General features: G+C 44.7%; 1 protein-coding gene across 3 annotated transcripts in view; it reads right to left on the bottom strand.

Annotated features, from left to right (window-relative positions):
* TBCK (TBC1 domain containing kinase) overlaps window positions 1-27,501 on the bottom strand; it is a 733,906-nt gene that overhangs the window by 246,689 nt on the left and 459,716 nt on the right. The window lies entirely within an intron of this gene.

The raw sequence follows: 27,501 nt of genomic DNA, 5'->3' as shown, positions 1-27,501 counted from the left end.
TTCCATCTTGCACCTCTTTTTTCTTTCATTTTTCTTTGCATCATGTGCTGTTTGGGGACTATTTTTTTGAAGTGCCATCCTGCCTGACACTGCAGTGCCACTCCTAGATGGGCCAGGTGTTTGTGTCGGCCACTTGTGTCGCTTAGCTTAGTCACACAGCGACCTTGGTGCTCCTCTTTTTTTCTTTGCATCATGTGCTGTTTGGGGACAATTTTTTTGAAGTGCCATCCTGTCTGACACTGCAGTGCCACTCCTAGATGGGCCAGTTGTTTGTGTCGGCCACTTGTGTCGCTTAGCTTAGTCACACAGCGACCTCGGTGCAAATTTTAGGACTAAAAATAATATTGTGATGTGTTCAGAATAGACTGGAAATGAGTGGAAATTATGGTTATTGAGGTTAATAATACTATGGGATCAAAATGACCCCCAAATTCTATGATTTAAGCTGTTTTTTAGGGTTTTTTGAAAAAAACACCCGAATCCAAAACACACCCGAATCCGACAAAAAAATTTCGGTGAGGTTTTGCCAAAACGCGTCCGAATCCAAAACACGGCCGCGGAACCGAATCCAAAACCAAAACACAAAACCCGAAAAATGTCCGGTGCACATCACTAATATATATATATATATATATATATATATATATATATTTATTTTTTATATGTGTTCATATAATAATCCAATGCAATTTTATTGTCATGAAAATAATTATCTGCATTGCAAACGTGACTATGTGTGCCTGTATCTGCTATGTGATTTAACTGCGGTAAATTCCTGATATATCTGTAATTGTATACTGTACCCTAGGGGACTAGGTGCGTCTGGGTCAATATATAGTGCGTCACAGTATTTACCTATTACGTGTATTGTACTGTGTACTCAGTCACATAATACCGGATTTATTCGCAGGTATTGTACTCTGTCTGGCTTCATCGTACTAAGCCTCTCTCAGTTACATTTGTGTATAATGTTTAACATGTAGGGCAATAAATCTGGGGACATTCCTGCATCCTGCAGAGCATGCGCAATGGATTTACCTGAGGGGGAAGTTTTGTGTGATGGTCTGTGTACTACGGGGGTCATTCCGAGTTGATCGCTAGCTGCATTCGTTCGCAAGTGCAGCGATGAGGCAAAAAAAAGGCACTTCTGCGCATGCATATGCAGCGCAATGCGCAAAGTACTATTACAACGTACAATGTAGTTTCACACAAGGTCTTGCAAAGCTTTTCAGTCGCACTGCTGGCCGCAGAGTGATTGACAGGAAGAGAGCATTTCTGGGTGTCAACTGACTGTTTTCAAGGAGTGTTCAGAATAACGCAGGCATGCCAAGAAAAACGCAGGTGTGGCTGGGCGAACGCAGGGCGCGTTCATGACATCAAAACAGGAACTGAACAGTCTGAAGTGATCACAAGCGCTGAGTAGGTATTGAGCTACTCTAAAACTGCACACAAAAAAGTTTGCCGCCACTCTGCGATCCTTTCGGTCACACTTCTGCTACACTAAAATACATTCCCAGTGGGAGGCGGCATAGCGTTTGCACGGCTGCTAAAAACTGCTAGCGAATGACCACCCATGTCTCATACATCTCCCAGTCAGTCCGCAGCTCTTTTAATCAATCTGGAGCCAAACTGGGCTGCGTTCTCAAACCTACTGGGTACTCTAGTTGAACGCTTTATGTCCCCTATGGGACCACCTGTAACATTACAGTCACTGATGTCCCCATGGTTACTCCGCTTTGGGCGGAAAAATTTTACCTCACGGGTTGTAGTGTATGACTCATTCCTTGGTCAGTCAAAACGCTATTCAGGTCACTCTCGTGTCTCTGAGTCATCTAAGTGGCCTGCTTCCTCCTCCCTATCCAATAATCTCTCAGATATTTTATCTGAAAAGAGGGGGATCATTCTGTCCTGTCAGTCCCTATATTAGGTGTTTCCAACAAGGATTTTTCATTGCTAAATGATACCACTGCCCTTGTGGTTACTGGGAAACAAATCCTACAAATCACTGATAAGAGGATTCCCTTACTGTGGTTAAACAAACTGATATGTTCACACGTCAGAGGGTAAATAAAACTCTGTTACCACAATCTGACCATTAACTGTACATCAGACAATACCCCTGGTCTAATCCAGGGAAGACATTCCCCCTGTCTACAATGGGCATTAGCTCAATATCCTCCCCCTGCAGAGTTATATAACAAGTAGGTAATTCATTGCTAGTGAACTCATGTGTCACCCATCGGGTGTCGTCCACTCTGCCTCTCACCACTGTAGGAACCGACAGGTAAGCATGTGGAGGGATGCCTGAAGTCATTTACTCCCTTACGGGTGTTGTACATAGAACATAGATTGATGACTGGACCAGGCATTAGAGGAAGAGCTGCCCGAGGATATATCTGACAATGCCAGACATTCCCTGTCTCACAATACCACCGCCACCTTTTACTACACCAGGAGGCGTCCCCTGAGGCGGGTGTGTTGGCTGCCAAGGCATCGAATATGTCTGTCCTGGCTCGCCGGATTCTGTGCTTGAGGTCATGGATGGTGGACCTGGACTCCAAAAGTCCTTGGAGGTATTCCCCATTACTGGGGACATCTTATTTGGGGAAGATCTAATTAAAAATTGTGTCTGAATCGGCGGCTACTATGACTGCCTTTCTCCCAAATGCTACTCCTTCTGCACTGAAGGCATAAGGTACCACTTTTCCCTGCTGTCGGCCTTAAGGGAAAGTGAAGGTCAGGCATACCCCGAGATTGTCTCGTGCTCCCAACAACCACTAAGCCCAAGCCTAACTATCCTGGGCTGCTCGTCAGCCTGCTTCTCATAACAAGCCTGCTGCATGATGGGACAGGCCTCCCCCTGGGGGATCCCAGGGTGGGGGCCGACTTCTACTATTCATCCAGGTCTGGTTAATGACCACTTTAGACGCATGGGTGCGAGAAGCTGTCTTTCACGGGTACGCAGTCTCTTTCAAGAGACGTCCCCCTCGCCAGTTCTGCACAATGGTTATCCCTTCGGATCCGTTGAAGGCGCAAGCTCTAAAGATGGTTGTGCGTTCCCTCCTGGATACAGGAGTGGTAGTGCCGGTACCTCTGTCCCAGAGTGGCAGAGGATACTACTCGACCGTGTTTCTAGTCCCGAAACCTGATGGGTCTTTCCGGACTATTCTCAACCTCAAATCACAAGTTTGTGAGAGTGTCCAAGTTCCGTATGGAAACACTGCGCTCAATTGTACTGGCCACGGAACCCAGAGGCTATATGGTATCTCTGGATATACAAGATGCTTACCTGCATATGCCTATTGCCATATTGCATCAGCAATATCTGCGGTTTGCTATTGGCAACCTTCATTATCAATTCCAGGCTCTGCCGTTTGGACTGGCCACGATCCCTCGGATCTTCAACAAGGTTATAACCGTAATGACGGCTCATCTCAGTCGCCAGGGAGTCAGGATCCTGCCGTATCTGGACGATTTGCTGATTCTGGCAAACTCCCACAATGTCCTCCTCAGTCATCTACAATGGACAGTAAACTTCCTACAAGCCCATGTACGAAAAAGTCCTCGCTGGTCCCTGCTCTGAGCATGGTGCACCTGCGGGCACTACAGGGCACACACAGTCAACGGCTGTTTCGGTCTCCAGAGAAGGTCCTGAAACTTCAGGACAGAATCAGATACTTCCTCTGTCGTCCAAGAGTGTCGATACACTCAGCGATGCAAGTACTAGGCCTCATGGTGTCGGCTTTCCACATGGTAGAGGATGCTCAATTCCATTCCCACCTTCTACAGAGGTTAATCCTTTCCAAGTGGCATGGCCTGCCTCATTGAATTAGGTCTCACATGATCTCCTTGACTCCGGAGGTTCGTCTGTCGCTGACCTGGTGGCTACATGACCAGCAATTGAGCAGGGGCCGTCCCTTCTGGATCCCCAACTGGGTCCTACCGACTACGGACGCCAGCAACACTCTTTCCAGGGTCAGTGGACCATGGAGGAATCACTCCTCCCGATAACATTCTGGAATTGCAGGCAGTGTTCAATGCTTTGACTCTCGCCCTGCCTCTGATAGAGAACAGGCTTGTTCAAGTACGGTCAGACAACGCCACCACAGTGGCGTACACAAACCATCAAGGCGGCACTCGAAGCCGCATGGCAATGATGGAAGTGTCAAAAATCCTTTGTTGGGTGGAACTCCTTCTGCCGGCAATATCGGCAGTATTCATTCCGGGAGTCCTCAACTGGGAAGGTGATTTCCTCAGTCGCCAGGACATGCACGCCGGAGAGTGGAGTCTTCATCAGGAAGTCTTTCAACTCCTAGTGAACAAGTGGGGCCTACCAGATGTAGACCTGATGGCATCGAGACACAATAACAAAGTTCCGGTCTTCGGATCAAGAATCAGGGATTCTCAAGCAGCGTTCGTGGATGCACTGGCAATTCCATGGAACTTTCGGCTGCCCTACGTGTTCCCTCCAGTGTCACTCCTGCCCAGGGTACTACGGAAGTTCAAACAAGTAGGAGGAATACTACTTCTAGTTGCTCCAGCATGGCCCAGCCGGCATTGGTTCTCAAACCTGCAGGGTCTATCGATAGAGCATCCTCTTCTACTTCCTCAACGCCCAGACCTCCTCATTCAGGGCCCTTGTGTCTATCCAGACCTGGCCAGACTGGCTTTGACAGTGTGGCTCTTGAAGCTTTACTCCTGAGGGCCACAGGATTCTCCGAGGCGGTCATCCAAACTATGCTGAAGGCCTACAAACCGGCTTCTGGGCAAATTTATTATAGGGTCTGGAATTCTTACTTCACCTGGTGTGCTGCTAAGAATTACGAGGCTTACGAATTCAGTCCTTCAGACTTCTGGCTTTTCTGCAACAAGGCCTGGACTTAGGCCTTGGTCTGGCCTCCCTAAAGGTTCAAATCCCTGCTTTGTTGGTATGGTTTCAGAGAAAAATTGCGTTTATTCCTGAAGTTCATACTTTCACTGAGGGTGTTTTACGGATTCAGCCTCCCTATGTCCCTCCTGTGGCTCCATGGGATCTGTCTGTTCTGAATGTCCTGCAAGAGTCTCCATTTGAACCTCTTGAGTCAGTGGACCTTAAATGGCTCACGGTCAAGGTCCTGTTCCTACTGGCTATTGCCTCTACTAGGAGGGTGTCGGACCTAGGCGCTTTGTCCTGTCATCCACCCTTTCTGATATTTCACCGTGACCGGGCAGTTCTTAGAACTCGCCCTGGTTATTTGCCTAAGGTGGTTTTATCGGTTCACCCTAACCAAGAGATTGTGGTTCCAGCCTTCATCTCTTCTGGTTTGTCCTACAAAGAGCGGTCTTTGGATGTGGTACGGGCTCTCCGTATATATGTGGAGAGGACTGCCTCTATCAGGAGGTCTGATTCCCTTTGTGTACTTTTTGGTTTTCCCAAACGTACCTGGCCTGTGACTAAGCAAGCCTTGGCCAGATGTATTAGAATTGTGATTGCACATGCTTATGCACAGGCTAGGCCTCCAGGTCCTGCTGCTATTAAAGCCCATTCTACTCGGTCTGTTGGACCTTCTTGGGCGGCCTGCTGTGACGTGTCCGCTGAACATTTGTGCAAGGCGGCTACGTGGTCCTCAGTGAACACGTTCATTAGGTTCTATGCCTTTGATACTTCCGCCTCCCAGGATGCTTCCTTTGGACGCCGGGTTCTCATACCAACTAAGGCACGTCCCCTCCTTCGAGGAACTGCTTTGGGACATCCCCAATGTTATTACCTGAGGAACACAGTGTACCCCGCTGCAGAAAAGCAGATTTATGGTAGACTTACCATTGTTAAATCTTTTTCTGCGAGGTACACTGGGTTCCACAGGACGCCCGCCCTGACGCACCTAGCTTCTATGGGTTTGTATGGCATTAGTCGCTGGTCCCTTCTCCTGTCGTGAGAATGTTGTTCTATGTGACTAACATCTGCCTTCTCTTTACCTGCTCCTGCATTGGATTGGTTAACGAAACTGAGCTCACAGTGCCTGGAGGCGGGGTTCTAGAGGAGGCCCCAATGCATCTTGGGACAGCTAAAGCTTTAACCTGTTGGTGCCTGGATCAAGATCCATCTCTACACCCCAATGTATTCCCTGTGGAACCCAGTGTACCTCGCAGAAAAAGATTTAACAATGGTAAGTCTACCATACATCTCCTTTTATCATCCATAGCAGAAATTTGAATAACCCTTAAATATCAACATTTTAGGATAATACTGATATAAAACATCACTAAATTGGCATCAGTAGTGGGACTTTATGGAAACACATTGGCATGACATGAAAAACAAGTTCATTATGCTGTTCAAGAAACACAAAAAGCTTTATTCTCAAAAATCTAGACACACACACAAAAAATAAATATTAAGGGCTGATTAAGAAATTAGCTGTACGGTTTGCAGCGAATTGGTGGATGCTTTCAGTTCCCTAGGTACATTGTTAACAGGAATGTACATTACTGGTTATCAGCTCCTCAATTAGGACATTAATGGCTATTAAATGTTCATTAGAATGTGTTGCCAAAGCATTAGTCTTACATAACAAGTAACAATTTCAGCACTACTATATTTAAGGTATCTTTGTGAGAATGTTTTTAATTCTGAAATGAGATGAGCTAAATGCACTTTTTAATTCAAGAATACTTTTCTGGAACTTTTTTTTTAAATTAAAGTAATATGTGCAAAATAGACCTAATGCTATTTTGCTAAATTTGGCACAACATGCAAAACACGGCTAAGCTGTTTTTCACGAGTAGCGAGTGGATGTATTTTAAAAATGTTGTTTGCCATAATAGAATATGTATAAAGTAACATTGAAAGAGCAAGTTAAGAAAAATCACAAGGCATGGCTAAATCTCTGAGTCTATGTCATCCAAACCCTAGCCATACATGGTGGGATATAGTAGAGATGTATGTGTACACATCTGTAGTAACAAAATCTCACGATCCTTCTGACTTTTTGGGTTTTAAGCAGGAGGTATCAGAAAAGTTACCAATCTTCACTCAGTGGGCTGGTGGCCGCATCACAAACCCACCATTACAGACAGAGCCTGATTAAGAAGGGCCTTAAGAGGTTCCGAGGCCGGAGCTGCTCTGCCCCACTCTGGTGCTGCTGTCTCCGCTCTTCAGGCAATCTCCAGCCTCCTTTCCTGCCAAGAGAGCTGCTGCTTGTAGCGGAGGCTGGAGATTGCCTGGATCAGACCCGTGCTGCCCGAGAGAAGGGGGGAGGCAACTGTATGCATGCAACATACTGTACTCTTCCCACGACATTGTGGAACCCACCCTCCCCAGCAGCCTGGTGTTTTCTCTCCCCACTGCAGTGTGGGGGCCCTCCCCCTGACGGCTTCTGTTGGGGTGGTGGTGGGGGGTTTCCAGCGGGTGCAGCCGGGGAGGATGCCCCCGAGGGATCAATCCGACCCTGATCACAGGATATGAACTGAATAGCATGAACAGATATGCATGCTACTCTGTTCAATCCTTATTAAATCACAAGCTGATCTGATGAGGCTGCAAGAGCTGACCATACAGAGTAGTACAGGCTCAACAGGCCAAATTCTCAACAGCGTGCACTGCCGATGCTGGACATAGTGGAGCGATTTTGCTTTCTGCACATGTGCATATGCCACACTGCTTATGCATCCAGATAGAGTGCACACAGAATCAGAGTTGCGATTGAGGAGCATGGGAGAAGCACAGCCTCAGAAATGTCTTGAAATTTTTTTGGGAGATCCAGGGTGGTGGCTTAATGGAAGCATGGTTATGTTCTGATTTATAGGCATGCTATGGGATTGTAGTGGGCATGTCACTGAAGTGGTTGAGTACACAAATGCTGAACCCCTTACATATGAGAGAACATGTTTGGATGGAGAAACTGAACTTGCCATAGGAATGATCCAAGTTTACATGGTGCAACCGATCATGAGTTTAAAGCAGGCATTTTCAACCAGTGTGCCGTGGCACACTAGTGTGCCGTGAACAGTTGCAAGGTGTGCCGCAGAGCTAGAGCAGCTTCCTGCACCTTCAGAGTGAACTGTTGGCCCAAGCTCTTCTTAGGGGATCAGTCGTGCTTCGGCTGTGACGTATGCCTTGAAGACGCGGTGTGATATCATAGGCCACAGCCGCTGCGTCTCACCACCCAGCCAGCCCACCCGCCTGCATACACATCTTCCAGCATTCCTTGCCCACCCACATCCACACCTGCTCGACTGCCCGCTGCTCAGTATTCGCAGCACTCCACTATGAACAACCCCCGCCACTGAGGGACAGGGAGGAGGACAGCTGACCGGTAGGGGCTAATACTTGTTGTTATTTTTTTTCTCCTGTGGGGAATAATAGGATTTATGTGGGGAGAATAAGGATTTATGGGGGGGGGGGGGGGGGGGGGGGCAGTGTGAATAATTCATGTGGGGAGCAATAGGATTTATGTAGGGAGCAATATGATTTATGTGGGGAGCAATGTGATTGTTTTTCCTGTGTAGGCCAATGTATGTGTGGATATTTTTTACTATGAGGGCCACTGTGTGTTTTTGTTTTTTTTCTGTGGGGAACTGATGGTGTGCCTTGGCAATTTCAAAATATTGTTCAGTGTGCCGAGAGTAAAAAAAGGGTGAAAATCACTGGTCTAATGACACAGCAATCAGTATTTCAATGACTATGGACGCTGACAGTGGGCGTCTCAGTCCTTGCACATTCATACGCACAATGTACGCCAGGGAAGGGCCTTGTAGTAGCATTTGCATAAAGCTGCAGATGGGCAACCACCAAAAGATGTAGACGCAGACACGACTGCGCTCAACAATCAAGAATCAGCCCCACGATGACCAGGAAAGTGCAACATACACGCTGGTTGAGCCTGTGGACAGAAAATGTTTTCAGGTGTTAATGTTATATTTATAAAGTTGACTTTAAAGCTGTATTACCACATAGGGATTAGTATTACAGCTGTGTCACATCCCTGTAAACTGGAGGACTGCTCCATGCTGCCAGCTTTCCCTGGGCTCCACGGTAATGCTGGATTTACACTGGTTGATATATTGGTTGCTTCCTTGAATGGCGATATATCGTGGACGTGTCAGCAGGTGTGTACCAGTGATATGTCTCTGAACAACGTCGGTCACAAACATATTGAGTCAGCCCTGCAGCACAGCCAATATATCTGCAGTGTGTCTGGGTGGATAGACACTTGCTGCGGGGGATGGGGGGGGGGGGGCACGTCACACCTGGGCGGGCCAATTCAAATGCTCACCCAGCTGCATGACAGGGACCGACATATCGAGCGGCCGATCGGTGTGTACACTTACAGATGTAGCCATGCAACACAGCTTGCTGCATGGCATGGTGGACTGCGAACATTCGCAGCCGGCGAATGATCGCAGGGTGTGAATAGTCACATCCAGGTGCACCATCGCAGCAAGATGAGCATGTCTACATCTGTATCCTGATCGCCCACTTAGTCGGTGCAACAACAGAACCACCGACATATATGTCTGGTGTGTACTGTGAAGATACCGGGTTCCAAATCACTCGGGCATGGTTGTAGATGAAAACCCAACAGTGGTTTATTGAACAGAATGGGTTATAAACAGCTCAGCACACTTCTGTAATCAAATTCCACACGACAATTCCTACCACAAACTCCTGACAGAACATTACTTCTTAGTCTTGGAGCATAGAATCTCTCCTAGCAATACAGAGTCTCAGATTAATCCAAGATAATGGGTTCCACAGCAGATCCCTGGCAGAACATTACTTCTTAGCCTAGGGTCAAAGAATCTCCCTTCAGCTCTTTGGACAGTATTGGGTGAGCAGCAATGGACATGTTATGGAGAATGAACAGACAGACGAATTTGATGTATATGGATATGGGTATAAAAAGTACATATTTGACACAGGAAATGAGGTATAGCTATATTAATTGTCACAGACCTCATTTCCTCACATTCCTCTCCCACTTTTTTGACCCAATGTCCCGGCAAGTTGTAGGTAAAGTCCTCAATGTCCAAGCGAGGCTATTGGGACAATCCAGTAAGTCTTTCCTTAGGTTTGGTGACAGTTCAGAAGTTCCTCCACCACTTTTAAGCCTTGTGCCTGGGCAGTACATACTAGCTGGCACTTCAACCCCACCTGGGTCAAAAGGACTGAAGGGCATGTTTCCTGAAGAGTCTAGTGAGTGGGTAGCTCTACTTACTGTATACCTCAAGAAGCGTCATATTGCAGGGATGTGTGTGACCTCTGTGTCTTAGGATCTTGCAGCATTGGAATACAATACATACTCTAATCAAGGTGATTACATCAGCCAGAGAGCCACCATGTCTGGTCAGCTCACTTTTGGACAATAGGGAGTAAACAAAAAGGGACAATGGTACCTCATATGACTCAACCTTTGAGTGTCCACTGTGGTGTATGAAAACAATAGGAAACTAGGTCTTACATAAATACATTATCTAAAGGGTAACAGATAACATAACACAATTGCATATATTAACAATATTAAGGTTGATTTAAACACAGTATTGGGTGAGCAGCAATGGACATGTTATGGAGAATGAACAAACAGACGAAATGGATGGATTTGGATATGGGTATAAAAAGTATATATTTGACACAGGAAAACGAGGCATAGATATATTAATTGTCACAGACCTCATTTCCTCACATGTACCAAGCCTTAGTCATAGCCATGACTGAAAACAGGGTCTGTGTATTTAAGGGTGGGTAGGTGGTGGTGGTGGTGGGGGGGGGAAGGGGGGGGGGGGAGGGTGAGAGGAAGGACCAATGAGATGCAGCAATGACAGACATGATTACCTTTATTTGAAGAGGTGATTGCTATAGAAACACTGTTGTGATTATTAAAATATTTTTTCTTTATATAACACCACCTCCATATTCTGCAGAGCCACCAGAAGGCTTTGCTGCAGCCATCACGCCTCAGTGATGAAGACAGTAATTGTGATGTGCTTATTATGTACAGGGCCTTATTCATGTTTGTAAATGCTAGCCTATTCAGCTGCAAATGTATAAGCTACGGAATTGCTAATCACTGAAAAGCTGCTGCCCAGAAAAAGAAGATAGACACCCACCGTAGCCATCGCAAACTCATTTGCAACTAGGTAAAGATACACAGACTATATACAATAACGAGGAACTTCGATTACTAGAGTGAAGCTCTGGCAACGCAGTGGCCCTTAAAAAAAAAAGGCCTCCACACACCTGCATTTTTGCTGCCACTCCCCATTACCTCCTCCAAATGGCCCCTACTGTTATGATTCCAGCACTCCTGACCAGAGGAGATCTTATGACAATGACCAGAGCGCTGGAATGGAATGCTGGTAACGGGAGCAGGAAAGACTAGTTGCCCCTGGCGCCCTAACTCTATTGTCTCACCCGTGCTATCGGAAATCCCTTGCGAGACTATGGTTTCTTGAGCCCTTGGCAGCCACGTTTGAAGGGCGGATTATGTCTGCCCAACTCCGGTGCCCCCCGGTCTTAATGAGAGACAAAGGGAAATCAGAGGCAGGATGATAACAAGAGGACCTCTGACTGACAACAGGCCAGGGGCAACAAGCTAACTAGCAAAGACCTGAAGTATGTGCGGAAAAACCACCAGGGAAAAGGACAACCAAAAATCCACTTGTCCAATACTCCTACCCAGCACCGCCGGATACCAGAGTGGACCTGTGGAAGCGGAACCCTCCGCAAAATGCTCCAAAACACAAATAATAAATGGTAAAGCGGCCAAGCCGCAACACACGGCAAAGCCGCGACTCACGAACACCACTGGATGTTAAACGGTGATCAGTCAGGACTCCAGGAACAAGATGACAACTTCCGAGTACAGGACTACTGGAGACTGGAACGACCGGATACAGCAAGACTGGAAACATACTCTCAGCAAACAAGGACAGCATGCAGGAAGCTATTACCGGCGTCTGTGAGAAGCCCTGAGAGTGCATATAAACAGGAGTCCTCCAATCAGCTGCTGACAGGGCTGATTACACAAATGCCGTGCAGCTGCCTTGCTGCACGGCCAGGAAACAGGTGCACAATCATTTTAACTGGACCCAGCAACGGGGAACGCGGTCCGCCAGTGGCGTCCCCGTTGCTAGGGTCCGTGCGGCTCAGTGCGCCCGGCGTCTAGCGTTGCCAGGGAGCCGGCGGCTGTACGCGTACGGCGTCCCTGGTTGCTAGGCGCCGGGCCGCACCGACGAGCGGACCCCGGCGCCTAACACCTACCTGTCAATCTCTATGTATGTGTAAATAAATATATATATATATATATATATACATACATACACACACACACACACACACACACACACACACACATATATATACATACACACACACATACAAAGTTCCTGGTAAGTGTCTGTCTGTCTTCAGGCTAATCTCGAGAACTGCAGGAATTATTTTTATGTGGTTTTCACCATTTTATAGAGCATTTGTCGTGGAAGGTTTAAGTGTAGCGATTCTGATACCCCTGAGCTGCGCAGTTTAGGACGTAGAATGCCTGGAATAATAGTATTGAATGCAGAGCTGAAGACCACAAACAGAACCCTCGATTCGCCAGGTGTCTATGGGAGGGTTCTGTTTGTGGACTTCAACTCTGCATTCAATACTATTATTCCAGGCATTCTACGTCCTAAACTGCGCAGCTCAGGGGTATCAGAATCGCTATGTTCCTGGATGGTGAATTTTTTAACGAATAGGGAGCAACGGGTCAAGATGGGGAATTTCACCTCTGGCATCAGTACAACTAGCTCCGCAGGGATGTGTTCTTTCCCCTTTCCAATTCTCACTGTACACCAACGACTGCATTTCTGAAGACAAATCTTTGAAACTCCTCAAATTTGCGGACGATACCACGCTTATTGGACTCATCAGGGATAGCGAGGAGTCGGCTTATAGGAGGGAGGTTATGCGGCTGGACACCTGGTGCAAGGCTAATAATCTTGAGTAAAACACACTCAAAACGGTTGAAATGATTATCGACTTCAGGAAATAACCCCCACCACTCCCCCCACTCACAATTGCAGACAACGTAGTAACTGTGGTGGAAACCTTCCGATACCTGGGTTCCTCAATCTCCAACGACCTTAAGTGGAAGTCTAATATCGAGGGTATTCTGGGGAAAGCCCAGCAGAGACTGCACTTTCTACGTCAGCTTAGGTAGTTCAAATTGTCGCAAGAACTTCTAATCCTCTTCTACTCGGCAATCATTCAATCCGTCCTCTGCTCCTCAATAATAGTGTGGTTTGGCTCTGCCTCAATCCACAACAAAAATAGGCTACAGCGGGTTGTAAGGTTTGCTGAAAAAATCATAGGGACAAACCTTCCGGCAGTCGAGGATATCTATCGGGCAAGGGTAATGAAGAGGGCAGGGAGGATTATTGATGACCATTCACATCCTGCTCATGATATGTTCCGTCTGCTACCGTCTGGCAGAAGGTACTGCTCGCAACTAGCGCGAACTGCTAAACACAGGAACAGCTTCTTTCCCCAAGCAATCAAACTGTTCAACTCGACACTCGCCTAGCATTACTATCATATTCAAATCCCTACTTGTGTATTCTAGTTATACGTCACACGTTCTTCTTCCTCTTTTTTTCTTTGCTGTTCATCATATGTTGTTGGGAGCTGTAGCTATCGGAAACCAATTCCTTGTGTATTGTGCATTTTTGTACTGATATACTTGGCAATAAACTGATTCTGATTGAAACATTAATCTATGACAAAAGGCAGCTGAGCAGTGACAATTTTAGTAAGAGTGACAATTTCAGTAAGAGAAGAATGGTAGTGCTCTACAGTGTACGCAATGGCCAAGAGTGGTACTGCAGTAGCTGTGCTGCAGGGATGATTCAGCATCAGCTTACCTGTCCCTCATCCCTCTCATGGAAGGCTTCAGGAAATCATCACAGCTCATCCTTCACATATGTCCGGTCCCCATCTCTCCTTAATGCTCCTTCATTACCCTCTTCCATCATCAGTAATATAGGCAAGTCTTTCCTATGAGTGCCTCTGCCCCCTGCCTCCCAAGGTGTGCCTCTGAACCCCCCTCCCCATGAGTGCCTCTGCCTCCTACCCCCCCTGTGCACCTATCATCTCCCGTACCCATATGAACCTCTGCACTCTTCCTTATCAAGCATGCCTCTGACCCCCTTCCCCATGAGTGCATCTGCCCCTGCCTCCCCATATGAACCTATCATCTCCCCTCCCAATATGTACTTCTGTCCCTTGCCTCACAAAATGTGCATCTGACCCCCCTCCACATGAGTGCCTCTGCCTCCTACCTCCCCATGTGCACCTATCATCTCTATCCCCATATCTACCTCTGCCCCTTGCTTCACCAAGCGTGCCTCTGCCCCCCTCTCCCCAGGAGTGCTTCTGCCTCCTACTTCCCCATGTGGACCTGTCATCTCCCTCCCCATATGTACCGCTGCCACCTGCCTGACCAAGCATGCCTCTGCACCCACCCCCTTTCCCCATGAATTCCTCTGACCCCTCTCCCCACGAGTGCTCCTGCTTCCCATTGTGCACCTATCATCTCCCCATCCTATTCATCCCCATGGATGCCCCTGACCACTGCCTCCCTAACTGTGCCTCTGACCCCCCCACCCATCAGTGTCTCTGCCTCAAACATCCCCATGTGTGCCTATGATCTCTCCTCCCCACATGTGCCTCTGACACCCCCCCCCCCCCCCTTTCTCTACTCATGTGTACCTCTGGCCTCTTCCTCCCCATGTGTCGCTCTGACCCCCCTTCTCCATATGCTCCTCTGACTTTTAGTGAAGCAAGAAAAAGAAAAAATGGTTGGCTGAGCACGGGGATGATTGAAGGTGCATGCGTGGCCCGATGGTGTGGGAGTATACACGGAGCTCACTCACAGTAAATGCATCTGTTGAGGCATCAACATGTCTCTTTTTGAGGAACTCTTTAATTAAAATTGAAATATTGTATTACCATTATGCTGATACGGAAAACAAATATAGTACATGTAAATTGAAAATTGCTCACGTGCAAAGCTGGGGCAGGTCACTAGTGTATATATATATATATATATATATATATATATAAATATATAAAAAGAGTCCAACAGTGTGGAGGTGCACTCGTCAAGTCAAGAGGTCTCCAGCAGCTTCAATTTTCACAATAACTTTATTTCAGACGATATCGGGCTTATTGTAGTCGACGTTTCGATCCTCAGTGTAGGATCTTTATCAAGACAAACTTCCATATATAAAGAATAATAATTTGAAAGCATCACATATTGATTACTACAAAAAAACAAAAACATAAAAATCAATATACATACAAGAACAAAAACATAAACATAAATTGACTACCAGGTCCCAAACACCCATTACAACACAACTCAATTCTCACCTATAAGGGTAAGAGAGAGCAGTACCACAACTCTTGTCAAAGTTCACCGTGAATAGAGAACAACACCAAGTGTGTGAAACTTAATGGGCTGAAATAAAATGTTCAAAGCACGCAATACAGTGCCACTAACCAACAGCACCAGTGTGTCAATAAATAGTACGATCATACACTTACTCAAAAAAACAATGTGTTGTATTCAGACAGTATATTGGCTGTAGGGCTTAAAATTCAAGCACCAAGTGGGGAATCTGCAGTGATGAGTCAGAAAAACATATATATATGTATATACATATATATACATACATACATATGCATGTACACACAAACCTATACATATGAATAGAAAGGCCACCAATAGATGTACGCAAACAGTAATAGTAATACTCACAAATGTAGTTACTCAAACTCTCAATCAAAGAGCACATCAGACAACCGAAGTAATCACTGTAAAAACAGTAGCATAAACTAATATAACAATAGCATAGAAACCTATATGGATCTATTTTCAAACAAGAAAGGTAATTCAGTGCTCACCTCTGGGGGTCAACTGCAACCAACAAGTCCTCTACAGCCACACCACCAGGAAGTAGGTGGGGTGCCCTTATATACCCCACAACCGGAAGTATACTGTGTGCATAAAACACGGGTCCTACCCCATGCTCACATATGCTGAAATAAAGGTACCAAGCACACCCAAACATATACGACCTCCTACACATCCATGTCAACCAGGGGACATACAAAGTAGAGTGTCAAAAACATGATAAACCACTGAAACAGTTCATCGCGATGTCTGTGGAACGCATTACGTTTCAGCTAGCGGAAGCCGGAAGTTCGATGCGCTCCGGTGTTAACTCAAACGGATGCTGTGTAGGCTCAAAAAAGATCACATAAGGCGCTGACAGTCAGCGCAAGGCTAGCAACGTTCACATAATGGTTAGGTGAACCTACAAGACATGCGCACACGATACACATGAGTGTATCGTTCGATATGCATTCCACAGCCAGGTTACCAAGGGTCACCTGCGATCAACTCACTACACTGTATAAACTAAGTTCAAGGATATTGTTACATAAAGAAATAATAAAGGAGGTGTCAGAGCAGTAATAGCTAGAAAGTACTGATAGAATAATAAATGAATGAATGCTGCACCTGGTCTTATAAAAACGGACAATAGATGCTGGAACCAAGTAAGAAATTATCACACTCAGGGTAACTGTGGTCAGCGAAGGATACTTAATGTTAGAAAATGAATATTTGGGATTTAGAAGTCACTGCATACAGACAAAAATTTTTAGAAAATTAAAAAACGCAAACAAATAAATTTGATGTAAAATATAAACTATACAAAATTTATATGGCACAGCACAATATGGTTAGCATAAACCTCTAATGTAAATTCTGCATAAATTGGACATCTCCCTGTCCTGCTAATTAATCAGATAATCTATATAAATGTTAATTACATACTGATTAGTTTTATTTAGATATAACCCGTGCTGTGCCACCAGTGGCTAAAAATACATGGTCAGTATAGTATTCCACATTATCTCCAAATACCCAAATATCACCACTTATTCTAGTCACTACATGTGAATCACTCATGGATATGTAATTCATAGGAAAACATTCATAGCCGAATGTTCATTCAAGCCTTTGGGTGAAACTGTGTTCAGGTGCGAAATCCAAAAACTCTCACGTTTACGCAAGGCTAGAGTACGATTCCCCCACATATGGTAGTGGTGGAACCCAGTCAATTAACCTACATTTTAAGTTCGCAACTTGATTTCCTCTTTGTAGGTAGTGTCGAGCTACAGGCTTATCGGTAATGCCTGTTTGAATTGCCGTTCTGATGGACAAACGGTGGTTAGCCATTCGTTCCCTGAAACACCGGGTCGTTAGCCCTACATAACACAATCCGCAGGGACATATAAGGGTGTAGACAACAAAGTCGAGTTTACAATGTAGATGAAACCTCATTTTTATGTTCCTACCAGAGTGTGGGTGAGGAAATGTAGGACCCGTGAGGAGAGATCTACAGGTAGTACACTTTCCACATGAAAAACATCCTGGTTCACTACTCATAATCTGGAGGAAGTTCAATTTGGTCTCAGGTACCAACGTCGGCCTCATCAACATCTGTCTTAAGTTGGGTCCTCGCCTGTACGCCATCATAGGTGGATCCATATGTGTAAAGGGTAACCCTGGGTCAGACTTTAAGACGGGCCAATGTTTGCACAATGTTTTTCTCGTGAAATGTGCATAGTTGTCAAACTTAGTCGTAAAAACCATACGATTATCATTAGCGGCAACCCCTGTTGTATTACCACTAAAGATGTTTCTAGCTTTGCGTAAACAATTGCCGATCACTTTAGATGAGTAACCTCTCTCCCTAAATCTCAGCTTCATTTCATCCAACTGATTCTCCCTTGTTGATCTATTGTTGTTAATACGCATTACTCGCAAAAATTGCGAGATTGCTAACTTATCCTTTAACAATGGGGGATGGAAGCTGCTGGTCAACAAGGTGGTATTTCTATCTGTTAACTTTCTATATAACAATGTGACAAATACACCATCGTTGATGGATACCGTCACATCGAGAAAGTGGATCAAATGATAAGAGCTTTCACACGTGAACTTAACCGGACTGTTGAGTGAATTGATGTTACTAACCATCTCAATAATCATGCGTGTCTTCCCAAATCAGGAAGACATCGTCTATGAATCGTTTATAGAAATACATTTTAGAACCATAGATGGGCAGGATGTACGTCTCTTCAAAGTTGGACATATACCGATTGGCATATGCGGGCGCCAGGTTAGAACCCATAGCCGTACCTGATTGTTGCAGAAAATACAAATCTTTATATTTGAAATGGTTAAGGCCCAGAACAAGATTGGTCAGTTCTAACACATTCAGTTGGTACATTACCAACTGGACTTCTGGTAAGTACCTCCTTGATTGCTTCCAAGCCTTCACTGTGTGGTATGATTGTGTACAACGATTGTACATCCATAGTGGCCAAAAGGCAGTTACCACTGGGTACATCAATGAATCCCAATTGATTAAGAAAATCACTGGTATCGCGTATATAACTACAACAATTACTCACGTGTGGCTGTAAAATAGAATCCACCCACATGGCTATAGGTTGTAACAATGAGCCTTCGGCTGCGATTATTGGTTGCCCCGGTGGCTTGGTCAAAGTTTTGTGAATTTTTGGAAGTGTATAGATGATAGGGCACTTGGGCTCTTCTACACTCAAAAAGTTAAAGATGTCTTTTTTAAATGTAATTAACATTTATATAGATTATCTGCTTAATTAGCAGGACAGGGAGATGTCCAATTTATGCAGAATTTACATTAGAGGTTTATGCTAACCATATTCTGCTGTGCCATATAAATTTTGTATAGTTTATATTTTACATCAAATTTATTTGTTTGTTTTTTAATTTTCTAAAATTTTGTGTCTGTATGCAGTGACTTCTAGGTCCCAAATATTCATTTTCTAACATTAAGTATCCTTCTCTGACCACAGTCACCCTGAGTGTGATAATTTCTTACTTGGTTCCAGCATCTATTGTCGGTTTTTATAAGACCAGGTGCAGCATTCATTCATTTATTATTCTATCAGTACGTTCTATCTATTACTGCTCTGACACCTCCTTTATTATTTCTTTATGTAACAATATCCTTGAACTTAGTTTATACAGTGTAGTGAGTTGATCGCAGGTGACCCTTGGTAACCTGGCTGTGGAATGCATATCGAACGATACACTCATGTGTATCGTGTGCGCATGTCTTGTAGGTTCACCTAACCATTATGTGAACGTTGCTAGCCTTGCGCTGACTGTCAGCGCCTTATGTGATCTTTTTTGAGCCTACACAGCATCCGTTTGAGTTAACACCGGAGCGCATCGAACTTCCGGCTTCCGCTAGCTGGAACGCAATGCGTTCCACAGACATCGCGATGAACTGTTTCAGTGGTTTATCATGTTTTTGACACTCTACTTTGTATGTCCCCTGGTTGACATGGATGTGTAGGAGGTCGTATATGTTTGGGTGTGCTTGGTACCTTTATTTCAGCATATGTGAGCATGGGGTAGGACCCGTGTTTTATGCACACAGTATACTTCCGGTTGTGGGGTATATAAGGGCACCCCACCTACTTCCTGGTGGTGTGGCTGTAGAGGACTTGTTGGTTGCAGTTGACCCCCAGAGGTGAGCACTGAATTACCTTTCTTGTTTGAAAATAGATCCATATAGGTTTTTATGCTATTGTTATATTAGTTTATGCTACTGTTTTTACAGTGATTACTTCGGTTGTCTGATTGCTCTTTGATTGAGAGTTTGAGTAACTACATTTGTGAGTACAGGTTGAGTATCCCATATCCAAATATTCCGAAATACGGAATATTCCGAAATACGGACTTTTTTGAGTGAGAGTGAGATAGTGAAACCTTTGTTTTTTGATGGCTCAATGTATACAAACTTTGTTTAATACACAAAGTTATTAAAAATATTGTATTAAATGACCTTCAGGCTGAGTGTATAAGGTGTATATGAAACGTAAATGAATTGTGTGAATGTAGACACTTTGTTTAATGCACAAAGTTATAAAAAAATATTAGCTAAAATTATCTTCAGGCTGTGTGTATAAGGTGTATATGTAACATAAATGTATTCTGTACTTAGACTTAGGTCCCAACACCATGATATCTCATTATGGTATCTAATTATTCCAAAATACGGAAAAATCCGATATCCAAAATACCTCTGGTCCCAAGCATTTTGGATATGGGATACTCAACCTGTATTACTATTACTGTTTGTGTACATCTATTGGTGGCCTTTCTATACATATGTATAGGTTTGTGTGTACATGCATATGTATATATATATATATATATATATATATGTATATACATATATATATATATATATATATATATGTGTTTTTCTGACTCATCACTGCAGATTCCCCACTTGGTGCTTGAATTTTAAGCCCTACAGCCAATATACTGTCTGAATACGACACATTGATTTTTTGAGTAAGTGTATGATCGTACTATTTATTGACACACTGGTGCTGTTGGTTAGTGGCACTGTATTGCGTGCTTTGAACATTTTTATTTCAGCCCATTAAGTTTCACACACTTGGTGTTGTTCTCTATTCACGGTGAACTTTGACAAGAGTTGTGGTACTGCTCTCTCTTACCCTTATAGGGTGAGAATTGAGTTGTGGTGTAATAGGCGTTTGGGACCTGGTAGTCAATTTATGTTTATGTTTTTGTTCTTGTATGTATATTGATTTTTATGTTTCTGTTTTTTTGTAGTAATCAATATGTGATGCTTTCAAATTATTATTCTTTATATATGGAAGCTTGTCTTGATAAAGATCCTACACTGAGGATCGAAACGTCTACTACAATAAGCCCGATATCGTCTGAAATAAAGTTATTGTGAAAATTGAAGCTGCTGGAGACCTCTTGACTTGACCAGTGCACCTCCACACTGTTGGACTCTTTCTAAATATTGTGGGTCTACCCGTTGAAGGTGATTCCCACTAGGTAGCACCGCACTGTTGCTAACATTATTGATGCGAGTGCAGGACTATTCGTGTTATATATATATATATATATATATCCTTATATTATTATGGCACTCCCAATCAACTGTCATCCACCTGGGTGCCCTCCTCCAACAAATATACAGCTACAGAGGGTACCTTCAATAGTTGTCCATAATGAAGGAATCCAGGCGGCACTCCAAGGATTTGTTACAAGCAGGAATTCTTTATATTAAAAGTGACAGTGCAAAACAGGAATTTAGAACAGCATAGTACTAGTCACCGACGTTTCAACGCCCCTACGGCGTTTTCCTCAAGGTGCTATGCTTACAAAGTGCAACGTGATACGTGGCAAAAACAAACATGTCTTAACAAACCTTACTTAGGGGTATAAATACCTAAATCCTTCTGAGGTCCTCCCTGTGTGCTCCCGCCCGCCGGCGTCCCGAGGCCGGAAGCCGCGGCTGCTCCGAGTTCCGGTCACGTGTGCCGCTGCTGTGACGTGAACTCGAGCTACTCTCATCGTTGCCTAGTGACCACGGAAGCTCCGTTGCCAAGGAGATCAAGCCTGCCGGACGGAGACAGCACAGGGATGGCCTCAGTGCAAAACCTAGGTTTTGCACTGAGGCCATCCCTGTGCTGTCTCCGTCCGGCAGGCTTGATCTCCTTGGCAACGGAGCTTCCGTGGTCACTAGGCAACGATGAGAGTAGCTCGAGTTCACGTCACAGCAGCGGCACACGTGACCGGAACTCGGAGCAGCCGCGGCTTCCGGCCTCGGGACGCCGGCGGGCGGGAGCACACAGGGAGGACCTCAGAAGGATTTAGGTATTTATACCCCTAAGTAAGGTTTGTTAAGACATGTTTGTTTTTGCCACGTATCACGTTGCACTTTGTAAGCATAGCACCTTGAGGAAAACGCCGTAGGGGCGTTGAAACGTCGGTGACTAGTACTATGCTGTTCTAAATTCCTGTTTTGCACTGTCACTTTTAATATAAAGAATTCCTGCTTGTAACAAATCCTTGGAGTGCCGCCTGGATTCCTTCATTATGGACAACTATTGAAGGTACCCTCTGTAGCTGTATATATATATATATATATATATATATATATATATACACACACACACACACACACACTTTAATAAAAATATGTTAATAATGTGTAGCGATTAACATAACTTTATTAATGTTGTTTGTGGTACAAATTCAATTCTAATTTCTGACTGAAACAGATAATAAAAACTAATATTGTTTTGTGGGAAGGTTACATTGCAATAAAGACCCTTTTAAAAATATTCAAGATACCAAGGATATAACTATAAAACCAAGACATTGCTTTAAGACAACACATAACAAGCTTCAGTAATCTTCCACAGGAACCAGTGAACCTCAGTTCTGTGTTTCCAGGCACTTACAGTAGCATAGTGATTTATTACTTTAGCCCTTGTTGCTAAATGCGCTTTGAGAGAAAATACAGGGGACTCGGGGAGGTAATGCCCCGTGACTTTTTACATGGTCACAGCACAGGATCTCAGTAGTGAGCAACTAATGGATGCTACAGAACCATGTCACTGCACCACTGAGTGGACTTAACGATCATCTTCTCCGATTACAAATCAGAGCACAGTGTACAAAGATTTCCTGAAGCCAGTAAATGAGCAGAAATAAATTCTCAAGATCATCACCCACATAAATAGGCTTGCTTTAATAACACTGTGCTGAAAGCAGAGTTACTTGTCCCATACTTGGGGGAAAAAACAAACAAACAAACAAACAAACAAACAAACAACATGAACTGCTCAATTGGGTAAAACTGGACCAAGGAATATACTATGTGATATATTGCACTGCATTTACATATAAGATGCTCACATGAACTGGCTATCAAATAACCTTCTTACGTTACCTGCGTCTTTGCTTATCATGCAAAATGTGTATGTGTTTTTGGAGGCAAATGGTGTCCAGCTTCACTGTCTCACATATACTGATATTTTGCGGTTCTTGACAAAAGTGCATTACAGCACTGAAACAGCAAGTAAAGTATAGGTGGCACCATCTGAGTCCTGGAATTGTGAACTCTATATATGCAGAAATGGTGGTTTGGAATTTCGGGTTGTCTAGGTTGCCCAGAGTCATCTGGAAATCATCACCAGAGAACAGGAAGAATTTAAAACTCACGTTCACCCAGAGTTCTGGGCACTAATACCAAACAGCGCCCACTTAGTAGGCCGAAATCTCCTTCGTCCCAGGGACTGATGTTATTAGCTGTGGGGAACCCTGGTGAATGCTGTAATTAATATGGATTGTTAAAGATCTACATTTTATTGGTCATGAAAGGTGGAGGAAAGTCTACTCTCTGAAGAACAGGAAATAAATATGCCAAATTAAAGCTGATATTTTATATCAAGAGAAAGCAGCATTAAGGGAATGTTTCATATTTGTCCATACTGAACCTGAAACTAGGCCTGACTGGATTGTATGAATTCAACCTGGTCAGAATGTAACAAATTAGTTTAAACATTATTTATAGACCATAATATATATTACTAGAAACAGGTATTTGAAACATAAATCAGAAAGAAACTGGTTGGAGAGTTAAGATTACATCTAGTATTAAGCTAGGTACACACCTAAAGGTATATCTGCAGATCAACCGATCTCCAAATATATCTGCAGTTGGTGGTTCTACCATTGCCATCTGCAGATATATTGGTTGTTGAGGACTAGGATTAGTTTGGGAACCACTGGTTTAACCTTTGTGATAGGGGGTTTGACAGCCTGGTCCCAGTGATACTGGGGACTTGCGTGATCGAGCCCTGTGACACTGAGGCTTGGCAAATATGTTCTTTGCGACAAATGGGGTATAACCGAGAGTAGCTCAGGCCCCGAAAAAAGAAGGGGGGGGGGGCAGAATGGGGGTAGCCTGGTCCCTGTGACAATAGGCAAGAGGAAAATTGGTGCAGGTGCACTATCTCACACCAGCTCAACCTGTACTAACAAGAGTCATTTAGCATAATCCTGGCCAGGGCTATGAGTTTACCCACAAAGTCCCTAACACTAACTACAGGGGTTCAGGTCCAGGGGGCAGGACAACCCAGAGCCACCCAGCCAGACAACTCCAGGGCACCGCATGAGTGATACAAATAAAGGGTTAAATAGGTAGGAGCAGCTAATGCTGCATGTGTGAGTGATGTGAGGAGTGAAAGAAAATGATGTGAAAGTGTTACATATATATAAAAAAAACTTTAAGTGCCATAGTGTATTGAAATAAATGTTAGATTACGATGCCCCAGGGACATCCAGCCATGGCAGGTCCAGGGACCCCACGCCCCACAGAATCCCCCCCAATATTGACTTCCACAGTAAACAAATGTAGGAGTCTTACCTCAGTGTGCTCACTCCACATATGCAGGTCAGAGTGCTGGGTTATCTATTTAAAATCAGTGAGGGGTGGGTGGGGCAGGGTGCTAAACTGCCCCCCGGACCTGAACCCCTGTAGTTAGTGTTAGGGACTTACCCAATGAGAGGTTACCTTGGTGCGGTGGGTAAGCTCATAGCCCTGGCCAGGATTATGCTAAATGCCTCTGGTTATTACAGGTTGAGCTAGTGTGAGATAGGTGCACCTACACCTTTTTTCCACTTGGACACTGTATTAAGTCGCAAGCGGAGTAGCACCTCATTACTTAATTATGGTGTGCAAATTAGGGCCCCTGTCCCTGTGACAATAGGGGCAGAATGGAGGGGGGGGGGTAGCCTGGGCACCGTGACAAGGAGAGGCAGAATGGGGGGTAAGGGGAGTAGACCGGGCCCTTTGACTAGAGTGTCAGAAGGGAAGGGTACCCTGGGCCCTGTGACATCAGGGGCAGAATGGGGTGCAGACTAGGCCCTGTGACAAGGGGGGGAAGAATGGGGGCGTAAAATGGCGTAGCCTGGTCCCTGTGAAACAGAGAATAGTGGGTGCCAGCCAGACCATGCGCTATGACAACGGTCAGGGCAGATGAGGCCAGACACATAGCGTGAGACACCCCTGCCTGGTGTTAGCACACTTTCCTCAGCAACTCCTCTTCACTCATATACAGAGAAAAAGATATTTCCAAAGTGCGCAATGAATGTTACCATGGGCAGCCGTCACACATCACTTAAGGGAACACCACGTCCCTAAATAAACATGTAAGCACAAAAAAAAATGGATATGTGCAACACTCAAGCTTGAAAAAGGAGAGTGTTCTCCGAAACGCGTCGTTTGGACGATATGAACATCTTTGTTTGACGTACACTGCCTGACTCCCTACTCAGCCTCCAAAAGGAATAAGCTTTTTGCGGTGGTGCCACGATAATTCCACCGGGATCGGATTGCTTTTTATCCAAAAAAAAGCTCTCTGCCCACCGCAAATCATATAGAGGGTGAGAACTCATTGGGATCGGTGCAATATTGTATATTTTATTCTTGACGTAATTTTTGTTTTATGTCACCTTTGTGTTTAATAAATCAGTGTGTTTTTAAGATAAACACTTTTTTAGTATTCATCTTTGTTACAAGGGCGCCTATGCACATATCCATTTCTTTTTGTGCTTCCTCTTCACTCATGTTGATAGCCACTCAGCCCGGACTCACTAGGCTGAGTTTGTTAACGAGCAAGAGAACCGAGAGCAGCAGCAGCAATAGAGGACAGCACAGCCCGAGGTCTGGCTGCCTCCCCCTTCTCCCCCACCCCGGGTTGTCCAGAACCATGGACCACATGTCTCTCGCTGGAGAGATGGTCCATCCTTCTCCCAAATAACTAGATACTCTGCAGGTATCACACTCACGCCCCCACCTCCACCCACATGTGGCAGCTGCACACGCACTGGACGGGTGGTCTCCCACAGGCAGCACACAGTCCCCACACAGTCGGGTATGGCTGTCTAAGTTGACCAGGAAAAGGTCAAAAGTGTCTAGGTCGACAGGCACAATGTCGACACCTGAAAAAGGTCAACATGACAAAAAAAAGGTTGTCACAGAGAAAGTCAACACGAGAAAAGATCAACATGAGGTTTTTTGTTTTTTTTTACATTTTTTGGGTGTCTTTTACTCCGTTACAATTCCTAATTGTAGTCCATGTGGATCGTAAAGTATGAAAAAGGTCAAAAATTTTAAATTATAAAAAAAAGTCATGTAGACCTTTTCCTGTGTCAACAATTGAGATGTCAACCTAATGCCTGTTTACCATTAGTGGTCGACCTATTGACTGTTGACCTTATCCATTTCGACCTAGCATCTGGGTACCCACACAGTCAGCGGTGGTGGCACACAGACATGCCCCGAAGGATAGGGAGCCGGGGCAACCGGTTTGGGGACACCTAAGCACATTCAAATACTCTAGTCTACCTATAGACGGCTGACCTATCGTATGACCGGCGGGTTGGCCATACACACAGCACGATGCACCAATATATCTGCAGATATAATGGTCATTGTCTGTGCAGCACAGCCAACACAAGATGTCTGTGAACGACATCATACACAGACATATCGTTTGTACACACCTGCCGATCAATTAATGATATATTGGCCAATCAATTGATCAGCCAATATATCTGCCAGTATGTGCCCAGCATTATAGATAACAGATAAAGTATAACAAAATGATCAAATTTTTGTAGGACAGTAAACAATTGCAAGGAACGAGGGGGTTGCATGAGAGGAAGTTTTGCTTCTTATTCAACCAGTTCAGCACTATGTGAAATGACGTGGGCAGACAAAATAAAAGAACAGAAAACAGCACTTATGCCACAGGTGGGACAGGCCTTTCTTTAACGCATTCTATGATATCACTAGAGTCCTATCAATGGAATAATGGAAGAAGCAAACACAAGGTAGAATGGAAGACAAAATAAGAATTTACTCACCGGTAATTCTATTTCTCGTAGTCCGTAGTGGATGCTGGGAACTCCGTAAGGACCATGGGGAATAGCGGGCTCCGAAGGAGACTGGGCACTCTAGAAAGATTTATGACTACCTGGTGTGCACTGGCTCCTCCCACCATGACCCTCCTCCAAGCCTCAGTTAGGACACCGTGCCCGGACGAGCAGACATAATAAGGAAGGATTTAGAATCCCGGGTAAGACTCTTACCAGCCACACCAATCACACCGTACAACTCGTGATACTATATCCAGTTTGACAGTATGAAAACAACTGAGCCTCTCAACAGATGGCTCAACAATAACCCTTTAGTTAACAATAACTATTTACAAGTATTGCAGACAATCCGCACTTGGGATGGGCGCCCAGCATCCACTACGGACTACGAGAAATAGAATTACCGGTGAGTAAATTCTTATTTTCTCTGACGTCCTAGTGGATGCTGGGAACTCCGTAAGGACCATGGGGATTATACCAAAGCTCCCAAACGGGCGGGAGAGTGCGGATGACTCTGCAGCACCGAATGAGAGAACTCTAGGTCCTCCTCAGCCAGGGTATCAAATTTGTAGAATTTTGCAAATGTGTTTGCCCCTGACCAAGTAGCTGCTCGGCAAAGTTGTAAAGCCGAGAC

This window comes from Pseudophryne corroboree, chromosome 1 (genome assembly GCF_028390025.1).
Source record: "Pseudophryne corroboree isolate aPseCor3 chromosome 1, aPseCor3.hap2, whole genome shotgun sequence".
Classification (NCBI taxonomy): domain Eukaryota; kingdom Metazoa; phylum Chordata; class Amphibia; order Anura; family Myobatrachidae; genus Pseudophryne; species Pseudophryne corroboree.
The sequence above is the reverse complement of the archived record's forward strand: the minus strand, read 5'-3'. Positions and strand labels throughout refer to the sequence as shown.